The 25,833-nt window shown below is 24.4% G+C and overlaps 1 protein-coding gene and 2 long non-coding RNA genes across 4 annotated transcripts in view; 2 read left to right on the forward strand and 1 right to left on the reverse strand.

The window, feature by feature from the left end:
• Window positions 1-4,091: 4,091 nt before the first annotated feature.
• LOC135922230 (uncharacterized) lies at window positions 4,092-4,915 on the forward strand. 2 transcript variants are annotated; one of them, XR_010570799.1, is made up of 4 exons: window positions 4,092-4,252; window positions 4,300-4,374; window positions 4,420-4,489; window positions 4,533-4,915. It is a non-coding gene; the product is annotated as an uncharacterized LOC135922230 (long non-coding RNA). The 2 variants fall into 2 exon arrangements; XR_010570800.1 differs by having other exon boundaries at window positions 4,321-4,374.
• A 900-nt stretch (window positions 4,916-5,815) lies between these two features.
• Window positions 5,816-25,833, forward strand: part of LOC135922806 (uncharacterized) — a 45,735-nt gene continuing 25,717 nt past the window's right edge. The window contains exon 1 of the mRNA XM_065457283.1: window positions 5,816-5,854. The gene's annotated coding sequence lies outside the window, so the exon portion shown is untranslated. The remainder of the gene's footprint in view (window positions 5,855-25,833) is intronic.
• Window positions 9,662-9,997, reverse strand: LOC135931342 (uncharacterized). Its single transcript, XR_010573017.1, has 3 exons — window positions 9,876-9,997; window positions 9,743-9,832; window positions 9,662-9,692 (listed from the first exon to the last, which is right to left on the reverse strand). It is a non-coding gene; the product is annotated as an uncharacterized LOC135931342 (long non-coding RNA).

Consider the following 25,833-nt stretch of genomic DNA (forward strand, 5'->3'; position numbering starts at 1 on the left):
AATATTAACCACTATTTCTCAAAACCTTATCAATTCCTTTAATTTAATTTTTATTATTTTTATAATATAATAATTTATACCTTCTTTTTCCCCCCTTTTTTAATCTTATTTTTTAATTACCTTACAATTAATTAACCTTAATCTTAATAACATTACATTCATCATATTATTTTTTAACTTTTAGAATATGATAATAAGCTTGATAAGTCCCCTAAAAATTTTTTTCTGATGATAGCCAAACCTTATCAATTCCTTTAATTTAATTTTTTTTATTTTTATAATATAATTTATACCTTCCTTTTCCCCCCTTTTTTAATCTTATTTTTTAATTACCTTACAATTAATTAACCTTAATCTTTAACATTACATTCATTATGTTAATTTTTAACTATTAGAATATCATAATAGGCTTGATAAGTCCCCCCAAAATTTTTTTTAATGATAGTCCTCCAACTACTAGAAATATGCATATAATATTGACCCATCTACCGGTTTTACATTATTTTAATGTTTGTTTAATTTCAACAATAGTTTATTTATATTTTTGCCTGATTTCTTTATTTGTCTAGGCTAACCCTAATCCCTCACATTGCTACAAAACATGATGAATCTATTATTAAAGATAAGCAAAGAAAATAATGACGATTAAACAAACGCCTTACTCGTTCTAGAATTACTGGTAGACAAAATAATAAAGAACTACGCTTGAAATGAACTCATCTGGAGGTTTATTTTGTTTTTTTTAATCTTATGTTTTATATCTATGTTTATTTTATTTTCACCCATTTCTCCAAAAGATATTTCTATGACCACTACCACAATTCCTATGCCACCTCCGCCTATTTTTTTAACAAATATAAATATTTAATTCTGTACTATCATTCACTTCACTAGGAGATAATATAAATATTACTTTATCCGATTCTCTGAGAAACTTTCATAAATATTTAGAGGAATGTTCAAACTTGAATGTACAGTACGGCCAATTTCATTATTGTAAAATATGCAGTATTTCTGTCGTGGCCTTTATAACAATACTTACGACCATTTTATGGTTGAGTTAACATTGTTGTTCATGATTATATTTTAGAAGGGGATACCAATTCTGACACTGACAGAAATATCGTTTTGCGTGTTAAAACTTGGATGTACAGTACAGCCAATTTCATGAACTTTATTAATGGAAAAATATGCAGTAGTTCTGTCGTGGCCTTTATAACAATACTTACTACCGTTTTGTGGTTTAGTTAACATTTTCGTTCATGATTCTATTTTAGAGTGCGGACATTGACAGAAATATCGTTTTGCGTTCATAGGCATATCATCTTTATCAGGACGTATTGTGTTTTGTACACTGCTTTGGTAATCCGTCATTACTTTCATCTACAACCCTAAATGAAATGATATAAAATTATACATTAATTATTTCCTCTCAAGACGACCGCTCAGATTATTGTCACTTTTTCCATCAAAAATTAAAATGTCAACAAGGATTTGCTCTTAATTTTATCAAATACATTATAAATATTCCTCATTATTTTTTAAAAAAATTATCCTAAATTTATATGTCAATAAAAAAAAATATCTAGTGTTTAATGGCATTTTTGTAATTTAAATAGACAGCATTTTTTTTACTTAACATAAAAAAATATATAATAAAATTCTTTGACAAATAATTTCAGAAATGCAAGACATACATTAAATTTATATGAAAAACAACAATAACCTTATATAATAAACAACATTTTTTTTAGATATAATTTTAAATGATCATATTACAAAAAGTATAGTCTGTTATTTTTATTTTATTTGTCATGATTCTCTAATAAGTGGTTGCCCAGGCCTTCCCAGTTTCCCTTAATACGGAATTTACATGTTTTTTTTCCATAATAGACTTTGGTAAATCAGATATTTCGCGTTCATGTGATGATATTAAAAATTTAACTATCTCCGAGGCGGGGAAAAATTTTCAAAATTATTATGGGTAGGACTGGACTTGGAACCTCAAAATTAATATTAGCTTGCACCAATGACATATAATTATATGTCATTGGCTTGCATCTGACTTGGGAATATCTTTTACAAATTATTAAGGGTTGAGCTGGGCTTGATAAACTTTTTTAAAATGATAAGATTTTGGATGCTTCCTAATATTGTCAGCTTGAACCTGGCATGAAATATATCGTAAATAATGAATAAAAATCTCATTCCCTGTCATTTTTGACGGGCTTTCTACTAGTTTAGAATAATTGTTCAAGTTATCAAATCTTAAAATGTATTATATATTAATATAAAACCCAGCCCTTAAATTGGTGGTTGGGGGAGTATGGAGGCGAAGTCCCCTTAAAATATTTTTTAGTTGAGCCCCCTGAGATTGTATAGGCTAGCAAGGTATCTAAAATAGAGGTCCAAACCTACACTACTTATATTCCAAAAATATGCAACAACATAATATAAATGCGTTAATCTTGATTTTACATCATCGTACACATACATAAGTAATAATTTTCTATCTTCAGACAGGAATTCCGCCCATGTAATTATAAATGATTTTATAATTTCCTGGATCACTTTACCCCAGTAATAAGAATTTAGATATTTAACTTTCTGTCCGTAGGAAGACGCCGTTAGAATCGTTTAACAAATTTCTCATATGAAATGGCTCTTTTTTGTTTGTCCATAGGTGGGCGCCATTTGATTTGTTTCGTGAATAGGAATAAAAAATGCGGCATTCAATTCATATGCGGACAACATTGAATTAGTTACAAGAATTTCCCAAAAAATGCAGCTTTACAACGAGTTATCATATTTCAGCAAAATGATTAATACATTAGAATAAGAAAAATATATAAACTTATCATATTTCGGAAAAAATTTTATCCTATATGATTTTATTTCATTCCAAATTATATTTTTTCTCGAAAAAACGATTTTGAATAATTTAATGAATATCTTATATTTCGCTATTCCAATAATAATATCCCCAAATATTAGCACTTGAAAGCCTATATGATTTTCCTCTGAATAATATAAAATCGTAATGTAGAAACACGAATTAGCATATCTCAGATGAATGATTATGATTTATTTGAATAATTTCCTATATGAATTTATTTTCCTAGGAAAAAATATATTTGATAATATAGTATTTCCAAATTATGAGATATTTAATTTTTTCCGTTATCCTCTTCTTTATAATTCAAAATTTGTATAATATTTTATACATTTGGATATCATTATAATTTACCTTTGAATAATTTTGATATCAATAATATGAATATCCGTAAAATAACTATTATATCATAGAATAATTTCTTTTCTCAGATTAAATCCTAGTTTTTTTATAAAATCAATGCCATTATTAAATTTTGTTACGAATATGTGAAAAATATAATCGTATCAATTTATATAATGCAACCTCTCTATAGGTATCAGATTTGATCATTTAAAAACAAGATAAACGATACAATAGATGTAATTTAAGATCCAAAATATTAATCAATTAAAAGTTTGTAAAAGAAATGTGATACCGATCACGAACCAGCCTGTCTAATAACAAGGAAACATGACTGGAATTATTAATCCTACATGAGATTTCTTATGATATTTATTAAATTAAAAATAATTATTGTCTTATTAAAACTGTTTAAATAAATGTCTAATCATATTCTTGTTAATAACATAAATTTATTTTATATTGGTGGGAGGGGGGGGGCTGTTTTGTCTACTTCTTCATGAGAGAAATAATATTTCTGCCAACATACCCAGATATGTTCTAAAATTTCCTATTCTATTTTTACACATAAAAGATATGGGGAGTAAGAAGCATTTCTATTTTCAGTTATCTAGCTTTGCTGGGGGAAATCATAAAACTGCGTATGCTTAATTTTACCGAAAAATATTTAATCTTCGTTTCTGTAAAAATATTGACCTAATCTAATTGTGCTCTTAATCACAGATTTAGAAAACTAATTAAATTAAGTAGTTTAACTTGCCCTATGGTCTCTATTTCTTGTTTTATCAAAAATATGATTATATAGCAACGAAATATCATTTAGTACATTTTTCATAATTTTCTTCCTATTAAGGCATTATGTAAGGCATTCGTTCATTCAAATTCCTTGGAATATTCATAGACATAACATGATAATTTAAGCTAGGCCTGGGACGATATCGCGAAGACCGAAACAGCGAAAATCAGGGCATTTTTAAAAATGTTCCCAATATGGCGAAAATTTTTGATATGAGAAAAGTATATAATTAGTTTTAATGAAATATTAATAATTTAATGTGATACAGTAAATAAATTTAATAATTTAGGAACAAATTCAATTCAGTTTACAAGCAACTTTCTCATAAGAGATACTAATGAAAGTATAAATTTTTTAGCAATTGATTTTGAAATTTAGATGATTTTAGTCCCAAATTTAATTCAGCCAGCCTAAAATGCAAAAAGAAGATACAGAGGTCAGGCTTACTTCTGCTGAAGGTATAGATTTTTTTTTTTTATTATATTAAATTAAATTTCTTAGTGGCAAATAATTCAGCTTGCAAATGATGATAAATCAGCAGGAAAAGCAGCTATTGAAGATTATTATTATATGAATATAATATTCCTTTTTTCAACCCTTTAAATAAACATAATCAATAAATCTATTTTAGATGATTGTCATTTTCCAATAGATATACTGTTAATATTTTATGAATGCATATTGTATTATGATTGTGTTATTATAATATATATTATTCAGTGCAAATATAAATGATCAATCTCTCTATGCAGTGTACACTTAAAATTGAATGTAAAAGTTATTATTTAAAATATAAATAATTAAAAAAAACCCTTTATTTACTAATATTATTTAAATTTCTTAGTGGCAAATATTTTAGCTTGCAATAAATATAATATTCCTTTTTTTCAACCCTTTAAATAAACATAATCAATAAATCTATTTTAGATGATTGTCATTTTCCAATAGATATACTGTTAATATTTTATGAATGCATATTGTATTATGATTGTGTTATTATAATATATATTATTCAGTGCAAATATAAATGATCAATCTGTCTATGCAGTGTATACTTAAAATTGAATGTAAAAGTTATTATTTAAAATATAAATAATTAAAAAAAAACCCTTTATTTACATGAATAAATTTTTATAAGAAAGAAAGATATTTTGTTTGCCATGATTTTAAATTAAAATTACAAAAAATCAGTATTTATAAATTGAAAATATATAAATACCATATTTAGGATTTAAAAATGATTCATATTATATTAGGCAAGGCAATAACAATTGTGAAAAAATTAATAACATATTTATTGGTCTATAAGTTATTTTATTTTTATAATATAATTTAAAAAATTAATATTAAACATTTTTTTTTCCTTTATATTCGTCGGGAAGACCCATATTTAATTAAAAATACAATAAATATACAAAATATTAGAATTTTATTGATAATATTTAAAGATAGAGTTTATGTAATAGTCATACATTATTAATGTCATATAAAATTAATATTAAACATTATATTTAATTAAAAATACACTAAATAAACAAAATATTAGTATTTTATAGATAATATTTAAAGAAGATAGAGTTCATATAATGGCCATACATTATTAATGTCATATACAAAAAATTAGTATTTATAAAGGGACAATATATAAATACCATGATAATAAATTAATTTATTTGGAAAAAAATAACATATTTAATCTATATATATTAATAATAGATATAATATTATTTTATGACTTTTTAGTGAAGTTATATATAATGGGAACATTTTTTTATTTTTCGCTATTCTGATTTTCGCTGTTTCGTACCGAATTCATGTCCATGGTAACAATTCTATACCGATTTTTATTTTTAAATTTTTATATTAATATTTGTATTTTTTTATTAAATAAAGATAATTTGATTATATATTATTGAGTTCAAATCTCTTGATTTTAGTTTTATATTTCTTTCCAAAATGGATAATATCTTGTATTAATTATTTATATTCTGGGATATAACTACCTAATATTTTGCACTAACATTACCTCTTTAATTAATACTAATGTGGTACAAACCGATATCACAGATAACCAATACTTGTACCAAAATTAATAATTTAGTAGATTTATATTGAAAGAAGGTAAAGTTATAAAATTGCCAATTTTTTTTTTAAAGTTTTCAAACTTTGTTTATAAATTTTTAAATTCATAAAAATGTAAAGTGTAAGAATTAGCTCAAAATTAGGAATATCAGTAGTATCTTTATTTAATCATATAATGGTAAGATTCCATAACATAATTTTGAAGGTAAAAATTGTAAAATAATTATATTTATATAGTATGTTTAACAAGAAAAAATTTAATATAAGTATTTTCCATTATATTAACAAGAAGTATCTTTATTAACCCTTCAATACTCTGGTGGGGTATATGAAACCCCAGGCATGCTAGAAATGATATTGCATAAAAACAGTTAAATATTATCTGGATTTTTCAATAGCTTCATCAAATATATCTTAGAATCTACATTCCAAATTTCATACATTTCGGTTGAGTAGTTTTTAAGATATAAGCATTTTGTGACTGATTGGGTTTTTGAGACCCCACCAGAGTAAATTTGTATGTTCTATATTTTTTTATATTTGAATGTATTAGTGTAATTTTTTTTTATATCGAAGAATAAAGATCCATGTAATGAATTATCATGATTATATGATATATAAGTTAATTTTTTGATTTAATATTTTAAATTTAAAAAAAGTTAGCTTTTTTTTGAAAATTTTGGGACAAATATATTTCATCATTTTTAATTTAAACTTAAGAAATAAAGATAAATTATTTTACCAGGTTTAAGGTTAGTTCTATCTTATATTCAAATATTAAATCTAAATAATGAATATTGGAGATATATGCATTTGAAATTGGGGTCTATTAAACCCCACCCAAGTATTAACTTGATTTTTTTCACCGGAGTATTGAAGGGTTAAATTTAAATTCAAATAACATAATTTTGAAAGTAAAAATTATATCTCTAATGATGTAAAATAATATCATTTATATAGTATGTTTAATTATTTAACAAGAAGAAAGTTAATATATAAATTTTCCTTTATATTAACTTTTACATTTATTAATTTAAATATGTTTAAATATTTTATTTATAGCCACAAAACAATATAAAATAAATAATGTAAAATTATAATTTTTATATTGTTTTGTGGCTATAAATAAAATATTTAAATTAATAAATGTAAAAGTTAATATAAAAATATAAAATAAATAATGTAAAATTATAATTTTTATATTGTTTTGTGGCTATAAATAAAATATTTAAATTAATAAATGTAAAAGTTAATATAAAGAATTAAACATACTATATAAATGATATTATTTTACATCATTAGAGATATAATTTTTACTTTCAAAATTATGTTATTTGAATTTTAATTTAACCCTTCAATACTCCGGTGAAAAAAATCAAGTTAATACTTGGGTGGGGTTTAATAGACCCCAATTTCAAATGCATATATCTCCAGTTATATTCATTATTTAGATTTAATATTTGGATATAAGATAGAACTAACCTTAAACCTGATAAAATAATTATTTATTTTTATTTCTTAAGTTTAAATTAAAAATGAGGAGTAATATATTTGTCCCAAAATTTTCTAAAAAAAGCTAACTTTTTTTAAATTTAAAATATTAAATCAAAAAGTTAACTTATATATCATATAATCATGATAATTCATTACATGGATCTTTATTCTTCGATATAAAAAAAATTACACTAATACATTCAAATATAAAAAAATATAGAACATACAAATTTACTCTGGTGGGGTCTCACAAACCCCAATCAGTCACAAAATGCTTATATCTTAAAAACTACTCAACCGAAATGTATGAAATTTGGAATGTAGATTCTAAGATATATTTGATGAAGCTATTGAAAAATCCAGATAATATTTAACTGTTTTTATGCAATATCATTTCTAGCATGCCTGGGGTTTCATATACCCCACCAGAGTATTTAAGGGTTAATAAAGATACTTCTTGTTAATATAATGGAAAATACTTATATTAAATTTTTTCTTGTTAAACATACTATATAAATATAATTATTTTACACCATTAGAGATTCCCTTCTTTTAATTATATGTTTTTATATTGATTTTTTTGTTTTTAATATATATTTTTAATTCAATAGTGTATATAAATGTTCATGTTTTAATTTTTTTACCGAATAAAGTTTATCAATTTCAAAAAAAAAAAATTTTTGAGTATCATTTACTGATATGATTACAATCCAATACAGTACATTTCTAGAAAAATATATATACAGGGCTCTAGTCCTAAAATTTTGATAGAGGGCATGTTATTACTCTAGAAATTAGGAGAGGCTAGCTAAAATTGCTAAAAATAGAAATGAATTTTTTTTGTGAGATTTTAGTTAAAATATTTTTTTGGAAATTTTTAATGCATTTTTTAGTTTGTATCTACTAAGCATTTCAGAAAAAATACATTATATTATTTGAAATAGCTATTTAAAAAGTTATATAAAATTGGAATTAGAGATAGAATTCATAACCTACTTACTCTCAGATTTTCTATAATTTTACATGAAATAAAATATTAAGAATTCACTAATCAAGTCACATTTATAAATCATAATATTTATTTTAAAAAATGAAAAATACCAATATTTTTTTAAAATTTTAATTGCATTCGTCTTTCCTTTATTAAATGATTATTCACTATAGAAAATAATTGTTTCACTATAAGCTGAATTGAATTGGCTGGGGTTGACAAATTTTTTCTAATTTCTTGAAAAAAAGGAAGGATTCAAAATTTACAAAATTCAAAAACTTTTATAAATATTTTTTTGTTAAGTTTATGAAAATTATTAAATTAAAAAAAAAGAAATCTGTTTTGAATATAAACTTCTAAAGTAGTTTTATAGGAAAAATTCTTGTTATAATGTAAGGAAAGAGGCCAGGTTTTTAAAGATATTATTTTCTTAACTTTTCTGCTAATCGTGCAAAATTTCCTGTGGTTTTTTGGAAGGGTCCATCATGCCCAATCACTGTTCAAAATTAATCCCACTTATGGGCAGGGATTTTCACAGCCCCCACTCACTTCTAATTGAAATGCATTGCAAAAGTATATATTGCAATTATTATATTGCATAAATGATTTTTAAAATGCATTTCTTAATTATATGGAAATAATTATGATATGATACACAATTCGGATTTGATCAAAAAATTGGCTAAAAACTTAAAATAAAATAAAGAATGATTAAATAAAAGGATGACTTCTAGAATATTCTTCATAGCAAATCTTTTTTAATATTTTAATAACCATAACTAAACGTTTCCTTAATATTTATCATAAGCAGACCTATGACTTGTTTGCCATTTTTTTAATAGGAAAAGAATTCTATTTTACGGGATGAGGCCCATTGATATATATAATCATTAAATTGGAAATATGTTTTATTATAAGACGTATGAAAATTTGACAGTATGCTACATGGAATTGTTAACACAATTTTAAATCATGGTTGCATTTATTACTCTTATTATTATCATCAATATATTCTTGCGAGATCCACATCAAGCTTTAGTTTGCAATAAAGTGGTTATATTTGCTCCCATATCTTATATGATAACTAGATAAAACTGTATAATTTGATATAATATTTTTAATTATAGGAATTAGCATTATTAACTTATTTTTATTTCCTTTGATGCCATAGCATCTTCTTTAATATTATTAATTCAAAATTATTTCCCTAACATCTTGAACTTCATATTTTCTCCTAAATAAATATTTATTTAGAAATTATAAAAGTGATTTAGAACCTAGTGGGCATATCCACCACTGTACAACACGAATTGTTTGCTTTGTTATTTTTTCAGTTTTAGGCAAACTGATTGTTCTTGCCTGAAAGATAGATTAGAAAACTCAAATAGATCATCATACATTGAGGTGAAAATTCACATATCTCTATTCGATTGGATTGCCCATTAAATGGAAAAATATTAAATTCACTTGAACTCAAAATATGTATAAAGAGCCTCATAATTATTTTTACAATATAAAAGCTGATACAACCATCATACATTGAGTACTCTTTCAACCTTTAACAACTGAAATTCAGAAGCTCCCAAAGTTTTTAAATTTTTGTTAGATGAGCTATAAAACTAGATATCATGTCAATATATCTTGAGAGTGCTTAATGCCACTAAAACTTTATAGCATTGGGCACAGCTAATTATAAGACAATTTAAACAATGCCATTATATAATCTTTGGATATAGTACGCATAGGTAAGTTGCCCCAACTTTTTTCATTGATTTTGTTCTCTTGTAAAAATATACAGCTAATTAAAATTGATATAATATCATTCCCTATTTATTTTGGATCCTCTTTTTTTAAGAACCAAGACATTGGGAAAAATTAGATATAGACATTAAAAATATGCTGGTCATAAAATTCGTTTAAAATTTAAAGGGCCACCTAACCTGACTGTAAATTAAAATATCATCACAACAATTTATTTATGTAATAATTTTTTGATCTGAGTTAGAAATTATTTTTTTAACAAATCTGTTTCATCCTATTTTTTAAAATCTGACTTGTTTATGCTGAAGAAATAAAAAAAATCATACATAAAACTCTAAGATAGATTCCAATTCAATAGACTATTTTTTATGAACATATTAAGATGTTTCTAAGATACATTTTACAGAATATCTGGAACAACCTTCAAATTCTCTAAAAGTGGCATAACCATATTAGAGGGAATTTTTTTAAAATATATCAATAATAAAGTAAATCATAATTCAACCTGCTCTCAACTAAAAAATTGAGCTCTTTTATCCTCTTCTTTTATCCTCTTCTTTTATACTCATTTAAATATAAATAATTATCAGGGAGGGGGAGGGAGATGCATTTGATATGCTTAATAACACCACTGTTTGTGATGTTTACTTTACTTTTTAAAGCAAAAAATCAATGAATTACTCATAAATGTTTTAATTTTTTCTTCCAATTTCTCATATGTCTTCATTTATTTTATTAGCCAAGTGATGTAGTAATGTATATCTGACCTTCTCAGTAAATATAATATCTCAATTTATCATCAGATTCATCATGTGATAATAAATTAAAATTCTAATTATCTGCACTGCATGGTACAATTATTTTATTTCAATATATTGATGTTCTTCTATGAATAATTGCAATTTTATATAACTTATTTCTTATTTATTTAATGATGGATGAATAATAAATTTTCCTATTTTTACACAAAACTCATCTAGCAAGAATATATTTTTTATATTATAAATTACAAATACAAATTAATAAAAATTTAGTTTAAAAGATTTTTTATTGTGCACATAAATTTATATAATAACCATATACTTCATAAACAAAATTTATAAAAGTATAAGGAAATTTTTAGAATAACTCCTCATATAAATAAAAATAAATTTTTGAATCACATCTCATAAGATAGGAAAATTTCTGATTCATTCATCATCAAACAAAGGAAAATTTATTATTCATCTATCATTGAATAAAGAAGAAAATCTGATTCCCCATCATTCTTGATAGGCAATCAGCTAGTAACTTATATTTTTGATAACGGGTTCTTAGAAGAAAAATATATGTAAAAGGAAAGGTCGGCATTATTTTTTTTATTAAAAAAGGATTAATATTTCTTCCATTTATACACTTCACAATGGCTTTCTTTATTTCCTTGTATACAACAATTTCTTGAATCCAGCAATTATCAGAAATTTTTTGCAAATGATTAATGATTAAGGCATATCTTTGGTTTGAGTTTTCCTTTAAGTTCAAATAAAGTCAGATGGAAAATGAAATAATTCAGTTATTGAAATTAGAGACCTTTACGGGACTTGATTTTCATCAGCCTCCAGCCCAGGTCAGCAGTAAAAATAATTTGCAGGCCCAGTCCATATTTAATAAAATATTCAAACCCAAGCTCATCATAAGTTTCAAAAATTTTGACCAAGCCTATATCCGAAAATTTAATTTATTGTTTTAAATGAATAAATAAACAATATTTAAGTTTATTTAGGCAATCACTTTGTTTGCAATAATGACATTTAGACATTTAGACATTTATTATTATTAGAAGAAAAAAAATTCAATATATTTTTAAGTTAGGAACAGTTTAATAGGCTAAATTTAAATGAAAAATATTTAGTCTTTTTATCAAAAACCCTGTCCTGCCCCAGGCACGTTAGTAAATATATACCTGACATCCCTCATTGAAATATTTTGTCACCTGAGTTAGAGATTATTCTTTTGTCTATTTTTTTTGATTGATTGATTATTTAAGAATATATTAATCTATTTACATAAAAAAATCTAAGAATTTTAACTTATAAATAAATTATAGCTAGTAATAGATTATTCTATATCCCTATTTTTTCTTACTGATAAGAATATATTATTCTGATTCTTTAAAACATTTTCAAGTATTGAATTAAGAGTTTTTTAACTGATGTATGGTTTCATATAAAGATCCTGATATTACTGGTTCAAAAAACAAAAAATTAAAAAGAATATTATTTGATATTATTTTATAAAATTTTTGGATTTAAAGAGAAGTTGTTTGGAAAATAGAATAATATTTCTTAAAATAAAAAATAAAATTTGGTATTTATTCTATCTCCAATTTTAGAATAATAATAAAAATGATTTTTTTAGAAATATATCATAATCATGGTATTTTATATAATTAAGTGATGAGTAACTATTAAATATACACATGAATTTCATATAAAACCTTCTCTTATCTCAAAAAATCATTTAAATGCTTTTAAGACCTTCATAAATACTTTTTTAAATAAAGACCTCCTAACATAGATTTGAATCAAATATGGGGTCAACCTGATTATATCACAAAAACTATGTGGTGGTATTCATACCATTAGCTATTTAGAAGATTATTAACAAAAATAATTGCTATGGGTCAAAATCCAGAGTCTTAATTTATTAAGTATACATAGCAATTAGGATTGAGTGTTAAGGGAGAAGTCAAAATAGCATGCCATTCGTATTATATTCAGAATCCTCATCCTAACATGGATATTATCAAAGTCTACTTTAAAATGTTTTGATAACAAATTTCAAGAACATTTCATTAATTGTTTTACTCCTAAATTCCTAGAGATATACATAGTAAAATGTGTTAGAGGTAGCTTGTCTTGTCCTTCACTGCGGAAACACACAATTAAGTGGCTTCCTCCACCCAAAAGGGGGCATATGCAGTGCAGTGATCTGCATCCACTCTATGGCAGTAAAATTTACCCTTACCATCAAATATTTTGTTACAATTATGGATTCATGTAATCATTCAAAAATTCACTAATCTATTGAAACAAATACTAAATATTCTATTCTTACCAATGTAATTACTGTCGGGCCCTGACAGTAGGGTAAATTACTGTCAATTATAGGATAAGGTATGATCATCCTTCTTTAATTAAATGGGCCCTGATAGTAGGGTAAATTTTGATGCAAATTCACTGCACTGATGATTAGATGCAATGATATACCTAATTAAATTTTTTATAATCATTCATTAATGTTATTTCTAGATTTACCATCAAATATTTTGTTACAATTATGGATTCATATAATCATTAAAAATTCACTAATCTATTGAAACCAATACTCTAAAAAGATCTTATTTTTAAATTTTTACCAATGTAAATTACTACCGGGCCCTGACAGTAGGGTAAATTACTGTCAATTAGTGGATCAGTTGCCATCATCCTTCTTTAATCAAAGGCTCTGACAGTAGGGCAAATTTTACTCCCAAACAGTGGATGAAAATTCACTTCACTGGATATGCCCCCTTTTGGGTGATAGAAGCCACTTAATTGAGTTTTATTAAATGCAATGACATACCTTAAATTTTTTTATTAAATATTAACAGTTGAGTCTTTAAATCTTCCATCAAGTTTATTCTGAAATCTAGATATTTGAGTCATAATAATATTTTCAGAGTTTCCATATGATTTATAAATAGAACTGACTGAATGAATGTTTAGTTTGTAAGGTGATTACTATTGGACAGATTATGCTACATTTTTATGAACAAATAAATTTTAAAAGAACACTATTGGCTAAATTTGATTGACAGTTTTTGAGGATTATTATAATAGATTATTTTACATATTGTAATTGTAATTTTTCTTGTATTTCCTAGTTAAAGGTTAAATATGAGAAATCTAGTTGGTATATTATATAAAAAGTATTAGTCAAACTATTTTTATTTAAATCGAAAATTTTTTGAAGGTGATATATATATTTATTCGTTTATAAATAAATATTATTTAATAAAAAATTTTTGATAGATACTTTATATTGTGGTAATATAATCATGGTATCGTTATGTTACACTCCCACTTTCTAAAAATTTACCAAACCTGAACCGGGGTCTACCTGGCCCAAAAGTGTTTTAAAAATATCCAAGCCACGACTTTTACCTAACCTTCCCGGGTCTTGGTATACTGTTTTTGTTATTTTATTGTATACTATGTTTTTTTAAAAAAAATTTGATTATATATATTTGGTTAAACGATATATTAGGGCTGCACTGATCTACCTTTTAGCCAACGCTAAAACCGATCCGATAGCAATTTTTACTAATTTATATTCTTATCTTATTTTATGAGAAGCCCCCTCCCTCTCCTTGTTTACACCAATATAGTGAAATATTTTATAAAAATTATATTCCATTATACTACCTTTCATGGTATGTTTTGTAATTAAACATAGTTTATAATTAAGAAGTCCATCGAGCCATCAACATTTAAAAAAAAACTATTTCCACTAGGGGTATACCGATACAACTTTTTGGAGGCCGATCCGATCCGATATTCTCGATATTAAATTGATATCAAGCTTACCGGCGATCCGATATCATATTTAATTATGTATTCTGTAAAGATACAAATGGTTTTAATTTTTTATATACTTTTTATTAGTATAACATCTATTTTGTTAAAAACGCCATTTTTTATAGGGTCGGATTGGAAATTTTATAATATTGGCCGATAACCGATTTTAAAATGGGTGAAATATCGGCCCGATCCGATAAAAAATATAGGTACATCCCTAATTTCTACTCTGCCTTTAAAGAAAAGTGAGCCCACCAGCCGATTCAGACAAGGCTATTAATTTTAATTGGCTTTTATTGCTCTAGCTAAATATTTATTAAAAATGTTGAGATCTCATACAAATTTCTTTGAACACATAAATTAGTTCGGATAAAAATAATTTTATACAAAAATTTATGTGAATTAGCATATTTTTTTTGGCAGGGGCCCGAAATATATACATATAATTATGAAATCATCAAAAATGAGGAAAACGAATATACCAGTATTTATTAAGAAATTTTGATATAATTTTTAAAAAATAGCAAACTAGCTTAAGGGTTTTATGATTTAAATATATTTGCATGATGAAGTAAAATGTTGTTCCCAACCTGCTCACGTTTATGTTAAACTGTTAACTAAGATTAATTCGCGTTTTTTAAAATATTTAGAGCACTTTAAACCTTTAATGTTGTTAAAAGTTTAAAATGATCTTATTAGTTCAATCATGATAACCTCTTTCTTTATATCAAATTAATTTTATACCATAAAAAAAATTATATGTCCATTTGTCCAGCTTTTTATCTAATTTATTTTACGGCATAAATTATTATGAATTATTCTTGTATTTTTTATATCCTTTTTAAATTTTTATATCTTTTTTTTATCTCTTCGTAAACTAAATTGTTGGCATTGACACTTTTTCAAAGATCACCTAAGATAATTATATTTTTTAAGAATTGGCTTAAACCCGAAATTCTATATTTATCTAATATAAAATTAATTTATCAATTGATCTTTAAAATCTTATTTAATTGATCTTTGAAATCTTATTTAGAGGCGTAATAAAAAATCCAAATTTATCTTAATCTTGAATAAGGGAGTGCACTCTCGAGATTAGTTTTTCACGAATTTTATGTAATTCTTATATAATTATAAATTGAAAATCTACTCCCCCCCCCTTATATCTTTTTGACAAAAATGACTAATTTTTCAAATACGTTAAAGTGAGAGCACTAGTAAATTTTCTATCCGGAATAATCTATGAATTTCTTCCTTTTGCCTCTATTTATTAATAAAGATTCTTTAAGAACTAGTAAAATTTTTCTCGGATTTAGCGTTTGGTTACATATATGTAAATATTGGGCTTTTAAGTTATGATATCTTGAAAATAAGTTAATATCTTAAGTAAAGATTTAACCTTTATTTTATTAGGACTTGTTGAATGTTTAACAAGACCACGTCAACAATAATTTGATTTTAAAAAATTTTCTTAAAAATTTTTTTTTACCTTTTTAAATAAAAAAATATATATTATATTTAATCCTATTTTTATTTTTTACAAAACGGGAATAGCTTAAATAATAAATAATAAAAAAATATTAATTCTCAGAATTTTAAATTTAACATCTTAAATTACTTCTTAAGTTTGTGTCATAAATAAAATAAAATCTTTAGAACTTCCGAAAGCTATGAAACATGTTTAAAATCTTCTAATAAAAAATTTTGAAAGTTTTGTTAATGTTGGAATTAATATTGTTTACATTTACATATTATTTTACAAAATAGTTTTGATTTCATTCTTATAAGTAATTAGATATAGAAAGCAAGAAATTTAAAAATTGCAACATTTTAAAGTTGTTAATTTTTTATTTTAATTTTTTTACATTAAAAATGGCTTATTTCTTTTTTCCCATTAAAATTATGTTTCCGAATTCCATTTTTTGATATTTAGGACATATACAGCCTTATTAAATGATAGGTGATGACCAAGGTGATAATAAAATATAAATTTTTTTTTAGTACTTTGATGATAAAAAGAAAAATATGTACTTACCACCTAGAAAAAAAGTTAAAAAAAGAGTCTGATATATTTCTTGTTAAACATTGTGTCTTTAGGTTATTTTACCTTTAACTAAATGAAATCAATAAACAAATTTTTGAATTCAAAATTAAATTTACAGAAATTTTAGCATCATTTTATAATTTTTAAAATATCGGTTTAACTAAACTACAAAATGCCTAGGTAAACTACAAATGTTTAGGTAAAATTTTTTGATATATTCTCTATTAATTGGATTGAGATTCATTCTTTTATGATATAAATAACTTATAAAAATTAAATTATTATATATATTCAATAATAAGGAATATACATTAAAATTATATTAAAAGATTTCAACTATTTATTATAAGATTAAAGGATTTCAACTATTTATTATATCCTAATAATTTAATTTTTATAAGTTATTTATATCATAAGAAAATGAATCTCACTTAAATTAATAGAGTATATATATCAAAAAATTTTACATAGGCATTTGCAGTTTAGTCAAGCCCTATTATTTTCATATATTTTTATATGTTTTTATTGAAAATTTTTAATATAATCAGATATATTTTATAGTATCAAAAACAATTGATTATCTTTCAACATAAAAGTTGTTAATTTATAATGAAAATTAAATGTAAATATAAATTATTAATTATATTTTTACAACTTAAAGTTTCTTAACTTTTTATTTCTAGTTATAGTTATTCATTAAGAATAATTAATTCAAGATATTTTATTAGGTAATAAAAATTAAGTTACAAAATAAATTATTAACTTTATTTGCAACTTTTAATTTTCTAATTTTCTTTATCTAATTATAATTATTTATAATGAAATCAAAACTATTTATGTAAAGTGATATGCTAAATGTAAACTATATAAAAATTTTACATATATATATATAACTGAATCGAATACAAAATTATTATTCATTATATACATATAAATTAAATATATCTCCAACATTACTTGAGGTCTCATGGGATTATGTAAAATTTGGAAGAGGGCGTTATCATGTGAATTAGGGTTGGCCGATTTAAATAATTTTGATTTAAAACGCGATTTAAAACACCCCGATTTTTTTAAAAAAATCATTGATATAATTTAAAATTGAATGATAAGGATTTAGATAAGCAAAATCTAAATTAAATAACCAAATTGCACTAGTAATCATCACTTGTTAGACAAAAAAGTTTATTTTTTATTTCAATTTTTTACATAGTATATAAAAATAACTGCAGATCCTAATCACAATAGTGAAAAATTATTTATATTCTAAATATTAAACGAAACTAATATAAAAAATCTACACATATTTAAAAATTTTTTATATATCTTTATAATAAAATAAATAATCAATTAGTTTGTTAAATTAAGAAAATAACATTATTAAAGATCACAAATAATATCTATCGTCCACATTAGTATTAGAATTTAATTGCTTAAATAAAAAACTAATTCTCCTGCCTTTTCTGTTCCTAACCGATTCCTAAGCTTCGAGTGAGCATCCAAACGATGAAAATACTCTCTCAACTGAAGCTGATGATGAAGATGTAGTTAATAGTTGTTTTATTATTTTTAGAATATTTACATCCTTCATCAAATTTCCTTGGGCCATCCACCATTCAATTGTGTTTCCTTTATTTACTATATTATCCGAAAGAATTTTAGTAAATGGCTCTGATCTTGCTTGAATACCAAGATAGACAAAATGTCAGTGTTTGGATACAGAAGCCCCCCGCATTCCATTGCCGGTTCCACTTTATTGGTTGTTAAATTTGAATGATATTTTGGATTTAATAGGTAGGATGAAAGTGTTAAGGAGTTAAAGCTTAATTGTATCTTTTAGTAAAGGTAGGTTGATTACTACTTATTTTTTTATTAGCAAATAAGGTGGTGAATCCATCAATATACTGTATCTAAAATATTTGATTTATTTATTTCTAAAATTTTTAAACATTTCTCAATTGGTTTTAGGATTTCAATATCTTTAGCACCTCTGTAATATTTTCAATTTTTTTTCTATTTGCAATTATTTTGATTGCTTTCACATATTTTAAATAATTTTGACCTTTCAGTTATATAGACATCGAAACTATCTACAACTGAGTTCCAACGAATATCTTGTGGAGTGACAAGAGATCGCCCTCCCTCTTGTTTGAAATTTGCAAACTGATTATTTTTGAAAAACTTTACCACGCTAACTATTTGTTTTCAGATACTTTTATTTAGTTATTATATAATTTTCATTATTCCTTTTCAAATCATCCGTCATTTTTGTCATATTAGCTGCATTGATCGGCTCTTTATTTGAAAAAAATATCAAATTACAACGTATATCATTTAATTTTTAACAATTTTCTGACGTGTTCCCTTGAGCATTAGTCCACTTGCAAGATAACATTAAACTGAAATATTAAAAAAAACGATATTTTACAATCTTAGCCCAAAATTATTTAATAAAAATTTGAATTATTTATATTTGGTTTAAATCACGATTTAAATCAAAAATACTTATCTTGATTTTTAAAAAAAAATGCAACCATAATGTGAATTGAGTTATACATTTTGAATGACCTCAATATCTATCATAATATTATGTAAAACAGTCTGCATTAACTATTTGTACTGTATTAATAATCAGTCTCTGTACATTAATGTAAGTGCCTAAATTTGGCATTGATTTAGTCATGTTTCATTTCCTTCCAAAATTTACAAAGCTTTAAAAAAAATTATTTGAAGATTTTGGACATGTTTTAAACGAAACTTTTAAAACTTTCGAGCTTTTTTTATTTTATTTAGGACATAGCTAAAAACATAAATAATTTTTAACGAACATAAAATATCCCCCCCCCCTCCCCCTATCTTCATTCGTAAAATTTTATAAAGGTTGTGTTTGCCCCTGTCCAAATTTCATTTTTTTATATAAAATATGGTTAATAAAAAATTGGCTTTGGTGACAAGTAGGGAATTTGGCCGCCCACTAAAATTTAAACATTAAGTTGGTTAAAGGGCGGGTTAGAAAATATTTTAAAACAATGGGTGGATGAGTTTGAAATATTTTTCTAGCTAAGTGTGAGGAATAGACTTATTTCTTAAAAATCATATTTTTATTTCATAAAAATGAACCAAAAATACATCAAAATGAAATAAGTAAGGAGCAAAACCCCATTAAAATAATTTTTAAACATGGGGGGGGGGCGGGTTAAACCAAATCTTTAAACAAATGCGCGGGCGAGTGATTGAATTAAAAAAAACTATGGGAGGGCAGAAGAGTAAGCAGTTAAATTTTTTAAAATAATGGACGAACTGGTGTTTGGGTTAAAACCAAGGTAGCCAGACCTCTCAATTTTGGCCTAATCTTTCGATTTTTTACTTTAATTTACGACGAAATATGCCATCTCTTTAAATTTTCTCCCAATTTTTTTATTAATTTTTTAAAATATGAAATTTATAAAAAGAACTTATATAGAAATTTTTTTTATTCATTTTGATCTTCAAAACTTTCCAATATAAAATATAATATAATATTTAATATCTTTTAATTTTAAAACAAATTATTATGATAAATAATATAATAATTATTACCTCTGATTCTGAAGATAAAAATGATTATTATGCGAATATGATGTGTTTTTTATAACTTTTAAAAATCAATCTAATATAAAATGCTATTTATGGGTCAGAGAAGATAAAGAAATTAGTTAAAATGTAATTTGTATAATTTGCAATACAAAATTTTATATCCATGGAGTGATAAGACGTTCAACAAAGAAAAAACATATATCCAATTTAAAAAAAGGAATTATCATATCCAACCGTGATGATAATACTGCACTAGCCGAAACGACATTCATCTATCACACGATAAACGCTTAGTTATGATTGTACTACAAACTTATTGCCTATTCTCTTACTGATAAAAAAAATAGCCAAAACACATAATGTAAAAGAACAAAATCTTTTAAAAATAGTGTTAAATATATTACGTCATGAAACTAAAAAATTTAGAGGTTTTGAATGAATATAATGTATTTTCTCTATTAATTTATGCATCAAATAATAGAAATACTAAAACATTCTTAATAATGCTGAACTATTTTAATAAAGAAAGAGATTTTTCAAATAAACTTCTAAAATTTTTTTTATCAGACTTGGAGAAATCCAAGGATATTACATCTATGCTTGTGTAGATTGAAAATTCTAACCTTTCACTATCAAATGTAATAGCTGTGATTGCCGATAACGCAAGTGTTAATTTCGGAAAAAGATAAAGTATCACCGAATTATTAGTTTTGAATAAATACTTTATTCACATTAGGGGTGTACCGATACCACTTTTTGGAGGCCGATCCAATCCGATATTTCCGGTATAAAATTGGTATCGGCCGATTACCGATCCGATATCATATCTAATTTTGTATTCTGTAAAGATACCAATGGTTTTAATTTTTAATATACTTTTTATTAGTATAACATCTATAATTTAACTTTACCATAACTTATGTCATTTAAATATATTATAATGATCAGTTAAAGTTAGACCTGTGCGCCGACAAATTATCGGCGGCCGGCGCAATTTTCAAAAAATCCTATAGACGGCCGGCGGCGCCCCGATTTTTAGCCGCCGTCAACAAAATCGGCGTAAATCGGCGCAGTTATAATTTTTTATAACTTAAATATTTTTTAATTGCTTATTATTTAAAAAAAAACGAATATACATTACTCTACAGATATCTCGGCATATTTTTTAAAATTTATTTAATAGAAAACTCATTATAAATCCAAAATCGATTTCGTAATTTTATAATTATCATGTATAAAAATTATTTTATTTAAATTTTCGGGATAATAATGATCCCCTTGAATTTAACGTCAATCCAGCGGTAGAAAAAACTCTTTCAATAGGTGTGCTAGTCACCCAAATGCAAAGAATTTTTTGGCTAGCCTGGAAAGATTGGGAAGTTTACTCTTCTTTTCTCTCTTTAGAACGTCCATATCTTGTGAATATCGTTTTCCAAGAAAACTGTGGCATTCTTGTTCTAAGTCACCTAACTTGGAATCATAATTTATATTTGTTGAATGTTTACTTGTCAATTTTGTCAAATAACTTAAATTTAATAATTCATCTTGATCCTCATTAGCTATATTTACTACCTGATTATCATCATTCTCTATAAGTTTAAGATGTTTTATTATAAATTCTGAAGCTGAACAATTTTTCTCTATTAAATACTTTGACACAATTGTCAATTTTTGAAATCTTTCATCTAAAAGAGAGGCCAATACCTAGATAATTTTAAATAAAAAAAAAGGGAATATACTTATATATTATTACTTGCAGATGATTACACACCGAAAATCGTAACGCAAGTTTTTTTAGCATATTTTCCTTAAGTGAAATGATTTCAGAACTATCACTATCATTTACTATTCAATTTGTTTCAATTTCATTTCTAAAAAGCAACGCCAAGTTTAAAGTAGGCCCTTTTTGTACTGAAAGAAATTCGACAGTTTCTTTAAATTTTGAAAGAAATGCTAATCGTTCTTCTACCTGCTTAGATTCATAATTTGATAATTTGAGAAAGTGCTTCCCAATTCTTTTCAAAACATTATTAATTAAATTCTTACTTAATCCTGATATGCTTTCTAGCTAAATTAATATACTATGCGTGGAATTATTGTTATTATTATCATTGAAATTGCCAATTTGAAAACGGGTACCCGGGTATGGATTAATAATCTAACATGTCTGATGTTAAATCTATTGTACTTAGACATTTTTTTGATCTTCCTCGAATTCAAATTCAACCTCTGCAGTTTTATATCTTAGAGCAGTAATAATTTCTCTAATTCTTTTGCAAAAAAATTTCCAGACTATGGATTTTTTCAGAGTTGTCTAGATACAAGTAGCTATATATAAAAATGTGGTATCTGTATCTAGATAAATTTTTGATTAAAGTATCTGTATCTAGATATTATTTTAGAGGTATCTATATCTGTTTTTAGATACTTTTTAAGATACATTTTGATATACTTCTATTTAACGCTTTTTATATTATAAATAAAAATACTTGAATGTAAAATTTATTTTATTTCATATGAGCATATAACTTAATATTAATATATATTAAAAAATTATATATATATGTAAAATATTAAAACTTATATATGAAAAAGAATATATAAATATTAATTAAATGTTATGTCCAAGTTATCAATAACAAGCAAATTCTGATATTACAATCCATCTCAAGGAATTTGCCATTTTAAATTACAATGGAATTGGTATTTTATTTTATTCTATTATATTAATTATTATATTAATTTTTAAGATTAATATTGATGCGAAAATGACAACATTCTTCCATGGCCAATTTATAGAGCATATTTTAAAATAATATCTCAAAATAAAGAAAACAAATCTCTGTTAGTAAAATTTTTGCCATGTCTACCAAAAAATATGCAAATTTTAGTTAGCATTACCTCAACTTGCTACATTGTAAAACATTTAAGGGTATACATACTAAATAAATGTTTACAATTTTAAATTTTAAGAGAAAACATCAAACACTCTTAATCCAAATAAAAAAGGGGAAGGAGAAAAAATCTATTAAAGAATATTGGACTAGGCTCATCGTCCATTGATTTTTTTCCAAGAGACCTCAGACTTTAACCCAAACCACTTTAGATGATTTAATAACTGATTTTATTATAGATAGCATTCAGCCATTTTCAATTGTTGAAAATACTTCATTTATAAAAATGATCAAAACATTATCTCCACAAAAAAATATAATTTGCCAACAGACAGGGGTTTTACTGAAATCTAATAATTATTTATAATCATTTAATCAATTATATTATTTTATTAATGATATATAATAATTATTTATATTAATCATATATTATATTACAGGGTTTCCCATCCAAAAAAGGAAAATTCCCAATCAAAAAAGGAAAAGGTTCAATCAAGAAAAGAAAAGTGTCAAACAAAAAAGGAAGTGTCAAACAAAAAAGGAAAAAGTTCAATCAAAAAAGGAAAGGGTCCGATCAAAAAAGGAAAATTGTCAATCAAAAAAGGAAAAGTCCCAAAGGTTAAGGAAAAAGTCCATTCAAAAAAGGAAAAGTGTCAAACAAAAAAGGAAAAGGTTCAATCAAAAAAGGAAAAGTGTCAAACAAAAAAGGAAAAGGTCCAATCAAAAAAGAAAAAGTGTCAATCGAAAAAGGAAAATTCCCAAAAGAAAAGGAAAAGGGTCAATCAAAAAAGGAAAATTCCCATTCAAAAAAGGAAAATCGTAATTTTTTTTATAAACTTTTCAATTTTTCTTAAATTTATTTATTTTTGTCATTACTTCTTATTTTATTTCTAACTTTTTGCGATTTCTTTATTTTATTTGTATCTTTTCTTAGTTTTCTTAGTTTTCTTACTATATCTTTTCTCTATTTCTTTTCTTCTCATTTTTGTTAATTCTTTTTTAAAATTATACTATTTTTTTTGGCAGACTATTTTTTACATACATATTTATAATTACAATATTAAATTAATCGTTTGGTTATAATAAATAAGTTTGAACTGTAATACCAAACGATATGTAAATTAATAAAATATTATCATTTTAAAATTCTTATATTTTTAAAATTCTTATATTTTTAAAATTTTAATATATTCAAAACGCATTTATTCTTTTTAGCAAGTAAATAATTATTTTGTAATTTAATTATCTTTTAAACTATTTTGATTTATGAAAAATTAAACGCAAATGAGGTAAATTTTATAATCTTTTTCACTTCCATTTGTTGAGTATATACTTGAAAAATAAATTTTTTTGTTTTAAAAAATAAAATTATGAAGATATGGTAAAAAGGGGAAAAAATATTAACAGTGAAACAAAAGCTCTAATAATTGACGCGTTAAATATAGCATCATGTTTTAAAGTAAGCTATAAGACAGTGACAAATATTAAATACTCTCATTTCAAAAATGGAATAAAATATAGCTTACCCAAAGGAGGTTCACGCGCACACAAGAAATTAAATAAAGAGCAGGAAGAATATATATTAAATTGTATAAATTTGGATTGCACTTTATCCTTAAAAAGGTTATGTGAAATCATTAAAGAAAGATATGATGTGGAAATATCAAAAAATACGGTATCAAGGTTACTCTCAGGATTTAGGTGCAGCTTTAAAAGAGTATCATTACGTTTAGTTAGAGAAAATAACGAATCAAATATAGAGATTCGCAAAGAATACGCGAATTGGTTTGTAGATGTAGCATATATGAAGGAAAAATTTATATTTATCGATGAGAGCGGATTTTCAATATCAATGAGGCGATTATATGGGTATTCCCAAATAAATAAAAAGGCAATTAAAAATGTTCAAGGAATAAAGACAATAAATTACACTATCATTGCGGCTCTCACAATTGCAGGAATATTTTGATTCGAAGTTCTTGATGGCCCTTGCAATGCTATATATTTTAGCAACTTTATAAATGAAATATTAAATCATTTTAAAGAATCTAATATGATTTTTGTGATGAATGTTCCATTTCATCACAATCATTCAATTAGGGAATCGATCGAAAGAAAAGGACATACATTGAAATATTTACCACCCTACAGTCCGTATCTTAATCCTATAGAGAATGTGTTTTTTCAATGGAAGGATTTTGTCAGAAATAAAAATCCTAGTAACGAGGAAGAATTAATTCGTTGTATAGAACATGGAGAAAGAGAAATATCTGAAGAAAATGCAAAAAATTATTTTAGAAATATGGAGACATATATCCCATGTAGAAGGGGAGAAATTATTATTGATTAATATAAATTTTTGTTT

This window comes from Gordionus sp. m RMFG-2023, chromosome 1 (genome assembly GCF_954871325.1).
Source record: "Gordionus sp. m RMFG-2023 chromosome 1, tfGorSpeb1-WG-v2, whole genome shotgun sequence".
Lineage (NCBI taxonomy): Eukaryota > Metazoa > Nematomorpha > Gordioida > Chordodea > Parachordodidae > Gordionus > Gordionus sp. m RMFG-2023.